The following is a 12,010-nucleotide window of genomic DNA, read 5'->3' as shown; positions in this document are numbered from 1 at the left end:
AGCCAGGAAGTGAAGGCAGGTTGCGTAACAACAGCCTGTAAGGGCTCTGGAGACCGAGACCAAGCCTTGCTCAGAGCCAGCTTTCACAGCCATCAAGCTTCGTAGCCTCGGAGGAGAATTCACCCCTCTGAGTTCAGCTTGCTCATCTGCACAAGGGAGAAAATGGAAAAGCCTCCATTTGAATTGTTGGGTGACTTCAACTGTAACAGGACAGATAAACGCATCCCAGGCTCTTGTCATTTCCCTAACTGTCTGGAGAATGGAAGGAGTTCAGGGCTGAGGAGTGGGAAGGGGATCAGTAAAATCCCATGGACGGAGGAGCCTGATAGGCTGCAGTCCATGGGGTCGCTCCAAGTCAGACACGACTGAGCGACTTCACTTTCACTTTTCACTTTCATGCATTGGAGGAGGAAATGGCAACCCACTCCAGTATTCTTGCCTGGAGAATCCCAGGGACGGGGGAGCCTGATGGGCTGCCATCTATGGGGTCGCATAGAGTCGGACACGACTGAAGCGACTTAGCAGCAGCAGCAGCATCTTCTGATACCTAAAGTCTTCCTTGTCGTTGTTGTTGTTTAGTCGCTAAGTTGTGTCCGACTCACTGGGACTCCATGGTCTGTAGCCCGCAAGGCTCACCTGTCCATGGGATTTCTCTGGACAGGATTGCCATTTCCTTCTCCAAGAGATCTTCCTGACCCAGCTCTCCAGGGGATCAAACCCAGGTCTCCTGCATTGGCAGATGGATTCTTTACTCCTGAGCCACTGGGGAAGCTCAAAGGTTTCTTTCAGTTCAGTTAAACTCAGTCCTTCAGTCGTGTCCGACTCTTTGCGACCCCATGAACTTCAGCACGACAGGCCTGCCTGTCCATCACCAACTCCCGGAGTTCACCTGAACTCATGTCCATTGAGCTGGTGATGCCATCCAACCATCTTATCCTCTGTCATGCCCTTCTCCTCCTGCCCTCAATCTTTCCCAGCATCAGGGTTTTTTCAAATGAGTTAATTCTTCACATCAGGTGGCCAAAGTATTGGAGTTTCAGCTTCAACATCAGTCCTTCCAATGAACATCTAGGACAGATCTCCTTTATGATGGACTGGTTGGATCTCCTTGCAGTCCAAGGGACTCTCAAGAGTCTTCTCCAACACCACAGTTCTAAAGCATCAATTCTTCGGCGTTCAGCTTTCCTTATGGTCCAACTCTCACATCCATACATGACTACTGGAAAAACCATAGCCTTGACTAGACGGACCTTTTTGGCAAAGTAATGTCTCTGCTTTTTAATACGCGGTTTAGGTTGGTCAAAACTTTCCACGGAGCAAGTGTCTTTTAATTTCATGGCTACAGTCACCATTTACAGTGATGTTGGAGCCCCCAAAAATAAAGTCAGCACTGTTTCCACTGTTTCCCCATCTATTTGCCATGACGTGATGGGACTGGATGCCATGATCTTAGTTTTCTGAATGTTGAACTTTAAGCCAACTTTTTCACTCTCTTCTTTCACTTTCATCAAGAGGCTCTTTAGTTCTTCTTTGCTTCCTGCCATAAGGGTGGTGTCATCTACATATCTGAGGTTATTGATATTTCTCCTGGCAATCTTGATTCTAGCTTGTGCTTCACCCAGCCAGGCATTTCGCATGATCTACTCTGCATATAAGTTAAATAAGTAGGGTGACAATATACCACCTTGACGTACTCCTTTTCCTATTTGGAAAAAGTCTGTTGTTCCATGTCCAGTTCTAACTGTTGCTTCCTGACCTGCATACAGATTTCTCAAGAGGCAGGTCAGGTGGTCTGGTATTCCCATCTCCTTAAGAATTTTCCACAGTTTATTGTGATCCACACAGGCAAAGGCTTTGGCATAGTCAATACAGCAGAAATAGATATTTTTCTGGAACTCTCTTGCTTTTTCGATGATCCAGCAGATGTTGGCAATTTGATCTCTGGTTCCTCTGCCTTTTCTAAAACCAGCTTGAACATCTGGAAGTTCACAGTTCACGTATTGCTGAAGCCTGGCTTGAAGAATTTTGAGCATTACTTTGCTAGTGTGTGAGATGAGTGCAACTGTGCAGGAGTTTGAGCATTCTTTGGCATTGCCTTTCTTTGGGATTGGAATGAAAACTGACCTTTTCCAGTCCTGGGGCCACTGCTGAGTTTTCCAAATTTGCTGGCATATTGAGTGCAGCACTTTCACAGCATCATCTTCTAGGATTTGAAATAGCTCAACTGGAATTCCATCACCTCCACTAGCTTTGTTCATAGTGATGCTTTCTAAGGCCCACTTGACTTCACATTCCAGGATGTCTGGCTCTAGGTGAGTGATCACACCATCGTGATTATCTGGGTCATGAAGATCTTTTTTTGTATAGTTCTTCTGTGTAGTCTTGCCACCTCTTCTTAATATCTTCTGCTTCTATTAGGTCCATACCATTTCTGTCCTTTATTGAGCCCATCTTTGCATGAGATATTCCCTTGGTATCTCTAATTTTCTTGAAGAGATCTCTAGTCTTTCCCATTCTATTGTTTTCCTCTATTTCTTTGCACTGATCACTGAGGAAGGCTTTCTTATTTCTCACTGCTATTCTTTGGAACGCTGTATTCAAATGGGTATATCTTTCCTTTTCTCCTTTGCTTTTCACTTCTCTTCTTTTCACAGCTATTTGTAAGGCCTCCTCAGACAACCATTTTGCCTTTTTGCATTTGTTTTTCTTGGGGATGGTTTTGATCCCTATCTCCTGTACAATGTCACCAACCTCCATCCATAGTTCATCAGGCAGTCAATCAGATCTAGTCCCTTAAATGTATTTTTCACTTCCACTGTATAATCATGAGGGGTTTGATTTAGGTCATACCTGAATGATCTAGTGTTTTTCCTCACATTCTTCAATTTAAGTCTGAATTTGGCATTAAGGAGTTCATGATCTGAGCCACAGTCAGCTCCCAGTCTTGTTTTTGCTGACTGTATAGAGCTTCTCCCTCTTTCGCTGCAAAAATATAATCAATCTGATTTTGGTGTTGGTCATCTGGTGATGTCCATGTGTAGAGTCTTCTCTTGTGTTGTTGGAAGAGGGTGTTTGCTATGACCAGTGTGTTTTCTTGGCAAAACTCTATTAGCCTCTGCCCTGCTTCACTCTGTACTCCAAGGCCAAATCTGCCTGTTACTCCAGGTATTTCTTGACCTCCTACTTTTGCATTCCAGTCCCCTATAATGAAAAGGACATCTTTTTGGGGTGTTAGTTCTAAAAGGTCTTGTAGGTCATAGAACCATTCAACTTCAGCTTCTTCAGTGTCACTTGTTGGGGCATAGACTTGGATTACCGTGATATAGAATGATTTGCCTTGGAAATGAACAGAGATCATTCTGTCATTTTTGAGATTGTAGCCAAGTACTGCATTTCAGACTCTTTTCTTGACTATGAGGGCTACTTCATTTCTTCTAAGGGACTCTTGCCCACAATAGTAGATATAATGGTCATCTGAGTTAAATTCACCCTTTCCAGTCCATTTTAGTTCACTGATTCCTAGAATGTCGACGTTCACTCTCGCCATCTCCTGTTTGACCACTTCCAATTTGCCTTGATTAATGGACCTAACATTCCAGGTTCCTATGCAATATTGCTCTTTACAGCATCGGACCTTGCTTCTATCATCAGTCACATCCACAACTGGGTGTTGTTTTTGCTTTGGCTCTGTCTCTTCATTCTTTCTGGAGTTATTTCTCCACTGATCTCCAGTAGCATATGGGCACCTACTGACCTGGGGAGTTCCTCTTTCAGTATCCTATCATTTTGCCTTTTCATACTGTTCATGGGGTTTCTCAAGGCAAGAATACTGAGGTGGTTTGCCATCCCCTTCTCCAGTGGACCACATTCTGTCAGACCTCTCCACCATTACCCGTCCATCTTGGGTGGCCCCACATGGCATGGCTTAGTTTCATTGAGTTAGACAAGGCTGTGGTCCATGTGATCAGATTGGCTAGTTTTCTGTGATCGTGGATTCAGTCTGTCTGCTCTCTGATGTGCTCTCTCAATGCCTACAGTCTTACTGGGGTTTCTCTTACCTTGGACGTCGGGTATCTCTTCACAGCTGCTCCAGCAAAGCACAGCCACTGCTCCTTACCTTGGTTGTGGGGAATCTCCTCTTGGCCACCACTCCTGACCTTGGACATGGGGTATCTCCTTTCAGCCCCTTCAGCACCACGCAAGCTTTCTTTAGGAAAAGACATTTCCAGATTGTGGGCAGCTCAAGATGGCATCAGTAGAACTGGGCCCAGCAGATGGAGACCCCAGGAAAATGGCTTGCCTCAGAGGTGAAGTCCCCATACCAGGAGGGTTCCAATAGGAAAAGGCTATGTCTGGAGCTGACAAAAAAACCCACAGGGGACTTCCCTGGTGGTCCAGTGGTTGGTTAAGACTCTGCGCTTCCACTGCAGGGGGCACAAGTTCGATCCTGGTCAGGGAACTAAGATCCCTGCTGCATGGCCAAAAAAAAAAAAAAAAAAAAAAGACCCTTCAGACTTTATCCTAGACTCAGAACCTGTGACTGAGAAAGGAAGACATTCTGCAGCATTTTCCCTTCTGAATGCAAACCTTGTTGCGTCTAAAATGAGAGCACTGGGCTGAACATCTTTAGGGGGGGCAACTGGGCTAGGAAGGGCGGTACAACCTTGGGAAAAAACCCAACACCCCCAAACCCTTCCACTGTAAATCCTTGACCTCATGCCCATTCATCAGGAGCGCCTTCTCCCACCCCACCCCAACATCCTCTATCATTCTCTCAGTGTTTCCTCCACATTCAACATACTAAGTACTAAATACTAAAATCTGGCTGTTTCCTGAGAACACTGATTTTTCTCTCCAGCGACTGTTGTTTCTCAAACACTGCTGCTGCTGCTACTGCTGCTAAGTCTCAAACACTACTGGTTCTAAAATATTTAGAGGAGAAAAAGATCAGAAAGGTGCAATGTCTGAACAGGGAGGAGACGAGAACTGTGAGCCCCAAGGTAAAACAGCTTCACTTACGAGAAGGCAGCAGCATCTGAATTAGGGGTCTCTGAAAGTTGGGGTTTCTGGCTTGGGGTCCACAGAAGTCTTTTCCCCAGGGCTGAATGACAAAATCTAGGGCAGGAGAGATGGAAGCTTGATTCCTTGATTCACCAGGACCAAAATATAGAAAGGTTTTTGAGCCCAGGTTGGAACCACGCCCTTGGGTTTGGGCTCCTGCCTGACACATAGGGAAAGTCACTCAACCTCTGGATGAACTTCCAGCCCCACCCATCACCAAGCCTTTTGGGTCTCCACTAACATGTTTTCCCTCAGATTTTCTTAGCTTCATCTCTTTCCAACTATTCCCAGTCCCCCGGCTTTGGGTCTATCTCCTGCTTCTCATCCCTGGCCCTGGCCTCCTGCACCTGCCATAGAACCAGTCCCCCAACTCTGGGCAATTCTTACACCCTTATCATTCCACCCACCCAAGCCAAACCACTGAGCTGAGATCCAAGACACCTGTCCCTTCTGGGCAGCGTGGTGAAAGGATACAGGAGGGACTAGACAGCACGATGGTGAGGCTAGGAGAGGAGACAGCAGAGAGCGAGGGTTTTGTAGTTCTGCATGTAACAGGAGCAGCATAGTGAGAGAGGAAATAAAGAGGAATGGGACTGGGACTTCCCTGGTGGTCGAGTGGCTAAGACTCTGCACTTCGAATATAAGGGACCTAGGTTTGACCCCTGATTGGGGGACTAGATCCCACATGCCGCGACTAGGAGTCTGAATGCTACAACTCAAAGGTCCGGCATGCAGCAAATACATACATAAACATTACAAAACAGAAAGAGACTTGAGATGTTTGAATGTTTGACTACAGAATGAACTAATGAATGAACAAAAGGGGCATTGCCAAATGTCTAGTTGGAAAGTGTGACAAGGGAATTTCCCCTGGCAGGTGTGAGGAGGTTGCTAAAGGAAGCCAGCTGGCAGGGAGAAGATGTGCTCAGTTTCACAACTTGTTATGGGTGGTGTTGGCAGAGATTCCTGGAGAACTGACAAATATGAAAATGAACTCTTTGGTTCATAGTCATACCTGAACACATACACACACACACACACACACACACACAGACCTGCATATCTGGCATGATCAACAATAAAAATATATAAGAAAAAAACATAAAAGAAAGAATATACATATTTAGGGGAAAATTCATACAAAAAGTAGTAAAACAGAACAGAATAAAAATTTAAAAGCAGAAAGTAACCCAAAGTAGTAACCAATAGTAAGCAGTGCCTCTTTCTAAAAAAAAAGTTTTTAATTTTTATTGAAGAATGGTTGATTTTTCCAATAGTCTAGTCATGTATGGACATGAGAGTTGGACCATAATGAAGGCTGAGTGCCAAAAAATTGATGCTGTTGAACTGTGGTGTTGGAGAAGACTCTTGAGAGTCCCTTGGATGGCAAGGAGATCAAACCAGTCAATCCTAAAGGAAATCAGTCCTGAATATTCATTAGAAGGACTGAGGCTGAGACTGAGGCTCCAATATTTTGGCCACCTGATGTGAAGAGCCGACTCATTAGAAAAAGCTCTGATGCTGGGAAAGATTAAAGGCAGGAGGAGAAGGGGATGACAGAGGATGAGATGGTTTGATGGTATCACTGACTCAATGGTGTTAGCTTTTTTTTTGGAGTTTGAGTAAGCTCCAAGAGATGGTGAAAGACAGGGAAGCCTGGCGTGCTGCAATCCATGGGGTTGCAAAGAGTCAGACATGACCGAACCACTGAACAACAATAGCTGATTTACAATGATAGTTTCAGGTATGAATCAGCAAAGTGAATCAGTTATACCCATGTATGTGTCCAATCTTTATCAGATTTTTTTCCCATGTAAGCCATTACAGAATATTTAGAGTTCCCTGTGCTATACAGTAGGGCCCTATATATTTTTAATATATATATATACATATTGTATATATATACAATGGACTCATTGTACATATAGATACACAATATATAGATTGTATATATACAAACACAATATACTCATTGTGTATGCTGCTGCTGCTGTTAAGTTGCTTCAGTCATGTCCAACTCTGTGGGACCCCATAGACGGCAGCAGAACACTGGAGTGGGTTACCATTTCCTTCTCCAATGCATGAAAGTGAAAAGTGAAAGGGAAGTCGCTCAGTCATGTCTGACTCTTCGAGACCCCATGGACTGTAGCCTACGAGGCTCCTCTATCCATGGTATTTTCCAAGCAAGAGTACTGGAGTGGTGTGCCATTGCCTTCTCCTCATTGTGTATATATAGATATATATATACACAATATACTCATTGGAAAAGACCCTGGTGCTGGGAAGGATCAAAAGCAGGAGAAGGGGATGACAGAGGATGAGATGGTTGGATGGCATCACTGACTATATGGACATGAGTTGGAGCAAGCTTCAGGAGTTGGTGATAGACAGGGAAGCAGTGCCTACCAAGTATTTCTTCTTTTTTTTTTGGCTTACAAAGTGCTTTGATAGAGGCAAGCAGTCAGCGATTTCACCAAAACAACAATGCTCTATAGGGCTTCCGTCTGTGGGGTCACACAGAGTTGGACACGACCGAAGTGACTTAGCAGCAGCAGCAGCATAGCAGGTACCCCCACCTCCAGGATCTAATTCCTGATGACCTGAGGTGGTTGTTGTTTAGTCATGAAGTCATGTCTGACTCTTTGTGACCCCATGGTCTAGTCCACCAGGCTCCTCTGTCCGTGGGATTCTCCAGGCAAGAACACTGGAGTGGGTTGCCATTTCTTCCTCCAGGGGATCTTCCTGACCCAGGGATCGAAGCTGTGTCTCCTGCATTGATAGGTTGAGCCACCGGGGAAGCCCATACTCTTCCAAGGTGGGCTTCTGCCTATATCTTGGTCTCACTTGCTTTAGGAAAAATGTCCTGGAGGGAGATCTAGTTGGGAGAGTATGTTGCCATGTGGAAGGTGCAGTGAATACCGGTGGTGGTGGAGTCAGAAGAGCTTGTTTTTCGGGGATTCTGCTGGAACTGGCTGGGAACCTTGACGTGCTGGCACCTGCCCAGCCCTCCTAGCTGGGGGACAGTATGTTCTGGGCGGATCCCTCCTCCTTCCTCTCCTCATTCCCACCCCAGACCTTAACATTATAGGCACATTCCTAAACTGAGTTCCCAAACCTGATGAGATCTCTCAGTCCAGATTATAGCGTGTGCCAGCCCCTCCCAGCTAACCCCAACTCATCTGACAGATGGTGGTCCAGGCTGCTGTTGAACTCTCCTCAAGCAGTAGGGTCTGTCCATGTCCAGAACACACTGTAAACATTTTAAAGTGTTGGAAATTCCTTGGAAGTCCAGCGGTTACGACTCCACAATTCCATTGCATGGGGCAGTGGTTCGATCCTGGGTCAGGGAATTAAGATCCCACAAGACACATGACTCGGCCAAAAAAAGAAAACAGTTAAAAGTTTCAGATACAATGATAGCTTGGTCCAGTGAAAATACTGTCTGTAGCCTTTTGTAGCAAGGATAGCACATATTACTAGAAATAGAATTCTTTGTGTTACCTGTAATAGCCATTTTAAAACAAGTTATCAACTCTACTTCAATAACATTTTTTTTTTAATATTGGGAATGCTTGACTGTGAAAGTTGCCAAGATAAGCCTCCAATCACTGAAATCAAAGTTGACATCTTCTGAGTCGAACAGAAGGAAATTATCCCATCCAAGAAAATAGAATTGTTGTTAGGCCACCTGTTCCAGCAAGCCCTATCGGAGGGCTTGGTTGAGCAGAAAGTACATTCACATCACGGAATCCACCAAGCAAGAGAGAGGTAGGAATGGGTGAACACCCAGCCAAAATAACATCTGTATGGTTTTGGATTAACAAGGTCATGTTCACATTTGTCAATGTTGCAGGAATATTTGCCTCCAAACCTAGCTCAAAACCCACACCTTTTCCCCACTAAAAGGCAACCTCCCCCGCCTCCTTTCTGCTAGGAATGCCCTCATTCTGGCATTAGGCTTGGCGTGTGGGATCAAGAATAAGCCTATGCTGGCAATCCCCTGGTGGTCCAGTGGTTAGGATTCTGCACTTCCACTGCAGGGGAGATGGGTTTGACCCCTGGTCTGGGAACTAAGAACCTGAGTGCTCTGTGCACCCCACCTACCACCCTCCCCCCAAAAAAAACCATGAAACAAAACCCCACAAATATGTAGTATTGTTTTGAGCTTTTTTCAAACATGTAAAAGTCTTACTGTATGGAGAAGGAAATGGCAACCCACTCCACTATTCTTGCCTGGGAAATCCCATGGACAGAGGAGCCTGGCAGGCTACGTCCATGGGGTCGCAAAAGAATTGGACACAACTTAGTGATTAAACAAGACCATGCTAAAAATACTTTTAAGAGTAAAGGAAAAAAAAAAAAAAAAGAGTAAAGGATATTTTCTTACTTCCATTGTTGCTTTAAAAATAGCATTAAAAATATAAAATATGCCCAAACACTGTTAATAAAAGACAAAGTAACTAAAAGTTATAGATCCAGCACTTCTCTGAGACAAACATTATATATTGGCTTCTAATTTAAAATTGTTAATTTCATCAAACATGATTTGACTTTCGTTGGCCTTTTATAGTTTGCATAAAACAAAGTTGATTTTCAATTCTGTGATTTAGGTATTTTCCATATTGAGCAAATAATTAAATTTGAGCTTATATTTCAAAAAAGGTATTACCGTCAAGTCCCCCTGCAACTAGCTCCTTCGACTTCTAAGTGTACCCACAGCTAGCTCCTGGTCACTCATTTTACAGTCCAGCGAATAAATGTATCACATGTACTCTTCTCGTATCTTGTGCTCGAGTCTCTCCAAAGCACACTCTAGGAGGTGAAAAGACCGACCTCAGTGCATACCCACGTCTTCTGTTTACTAGGTATTGACAAACACCCCTGCCAACGGTTGTACACTCCCACCAGCTGTGTATGACAGTTCCTAGCACTTGTTACAATGAGACTTTACCATTTTTGTCAAACTTTTGAGTACAAAATGGTATCTTATTTTTATTTCCCTGAGCTCTAGTGCAGCTGAGCTCTAAAAATTACCTGATCCTTTGCCTGTTTTTTTTTTTTAATTGGACTAGATTTTCCTTATTGATTTGTAATTCTTTTAAATATTCTGGAATATTACTTGCTGTTACTTTTACCTTTATAAGGGGCTTTCCTGGTGGCTCTGTGGTAAAGAAGGTGCCTGCAATGCAGGAGACACAGGAGACTTGGGTTCGATCCCTGGGTCAAGAAGATGCCCTGGAGATGGGAATGGCAACCACTCTAGTATTCTTGCCTGGAGAATTCCATGGACCAAGGAGCTTGGTGGACTATAGTCCACAGGGTCGCAAAGGGTTGGACATGACTGACCTTCAGGTTTTCATACCTTTATAGGTATCTTCTCAAGGCCAAGCCTTCTCTTTTCACTTTTTAATGAGGTTCATTGGACTGATTTTTTAAGATTTTGAAAGTAACAACTGTACAGTTTGGTCACAGGTAATCTCTGGTTGGCCAGGTGTGTTCGCCTCATTCCTAAACCCAGGCTTGTGATGCTGCCTTTCTTAGAATACTGCTTGAGGTCCTGGAAGAGGGACCAGAACTCAGCAAGGGCTCTCCAGGCCCAAGAAATAGCCCTGCTGGGAAGTGGCACCGTATCACTACCACTTACAACTTTCGGGGTAGCCTAGCCATGTGGCCCTCCCATTACAAGTCCAGAAAAACCAATCAAACCTTTTCATTTAAGCATTAATTTTTAATATAACCAGATGTACTGATTTGTGTTGTGTGACTTTTCCTATTGAGATTATTCATATACCATAGAATTCACCCACTTACTTGTAAAAACCATCACCACTGCCTAGTTCTAGATCATTGCATCATTTGAGAGAAATCCCAGGAGGATGTGGATCGCAGGGGAAGGTTATGCACGTTTGAGGGTAGGAGGCCTCTGGGAAATCTTTGTGCCTTCGTCTCAATTTCTGCTATGAACCTAAAACTGTCCTTTAAAAGAAAAATTGCCTTCCCCCTCCCCCCCAAAAAAGGAAAGTTGGGGACTTCCCTGGTGGTCCAGTGGTTAGTTAGGCAGTTTCACTGCTGGGACCTGGCTTCCATCCCTGATCGGAGAAAGATCCTACATGCCACAGGATATGGCCAAAAATAAAATTTTAAAAATAAAGGTGTTTTAGGCACTTCCCTGGTGGTCCAGTGGCTAGGAGTCTGTACTCCCAATACAGGGGGGACCTGGGTTTGATCCCTGGTAGGGGAACTAGATCCCATGTGCCGCAATTAAGATGCGGTGCAGCCAAGTAAAAAAATATATATATTTTTTAATGTTAAAAAAAAAAGTCCTGGTATCCACCTGTTTTGCAAACACTGCATGGACCCAATCTGACCCACTGACCAGAGTACTAGCTCTGGATCCTCCATCACAGACGTCCCTTTCACGATGGCAGAGTACACACCCTTCTTTATTCTCGAATCAAGGACCACACAGACACAGCCTTTCCATGGAAAAAACCCTCTTGTTTATTTGATTAAACAAAAATAAAATAAGCTGCATAGGAACAATTTTAAAGTCCAAAGAGACACCAACTTTGTTTTAAGGCTGCAGTAGCTGATACATCATCTCCTTGCTACCTTGTCCAGCCTCCTCTGTGGACCACAGCGATACATTCAGAAGCCTGTTAGCTAACACAGGAGTTTTTGAACACTTTCCCATCGGTTCTTCACCTGCTCATTGCCTGTCATGCCTGAGGCCTGCAGTGTATCATTTAAAAGTAAAACTCCAGAAGGGAGGAGGGAAAAAAAAAAAAAAAACCCCACCCCAAACAAGAACCCACCTTAAAGGTCTGGGGAAAACCCTTCTCTTCCCCAGTTCTCCACTTAATGGACAGGATCCACACCACCGCTGCAATGCCCATTTTGAAAAGTGTCAAGAGGCAGTCAGCAACCAGGAGGGCTTGCAGCATAGGTT

The sequence above is a fragment of the Bubalus bubalis genome, chromosome 21 (genome assembly GCF_019923935.1).
Source record: "Bubalus bubalis isolate 160015118507 breed Murrah chromosome 21, NDDB_SH_1, whole genome shotgun sequence".
Lineage (NCBI taxonomy): Eukaryota > Metazoa > Chordata > Mammalia > Artiodactyla > Bovidae > Bubalus > Bubalus bubalis.
This window is presented reverse-complemented; position numbering follows the sequence as displayed.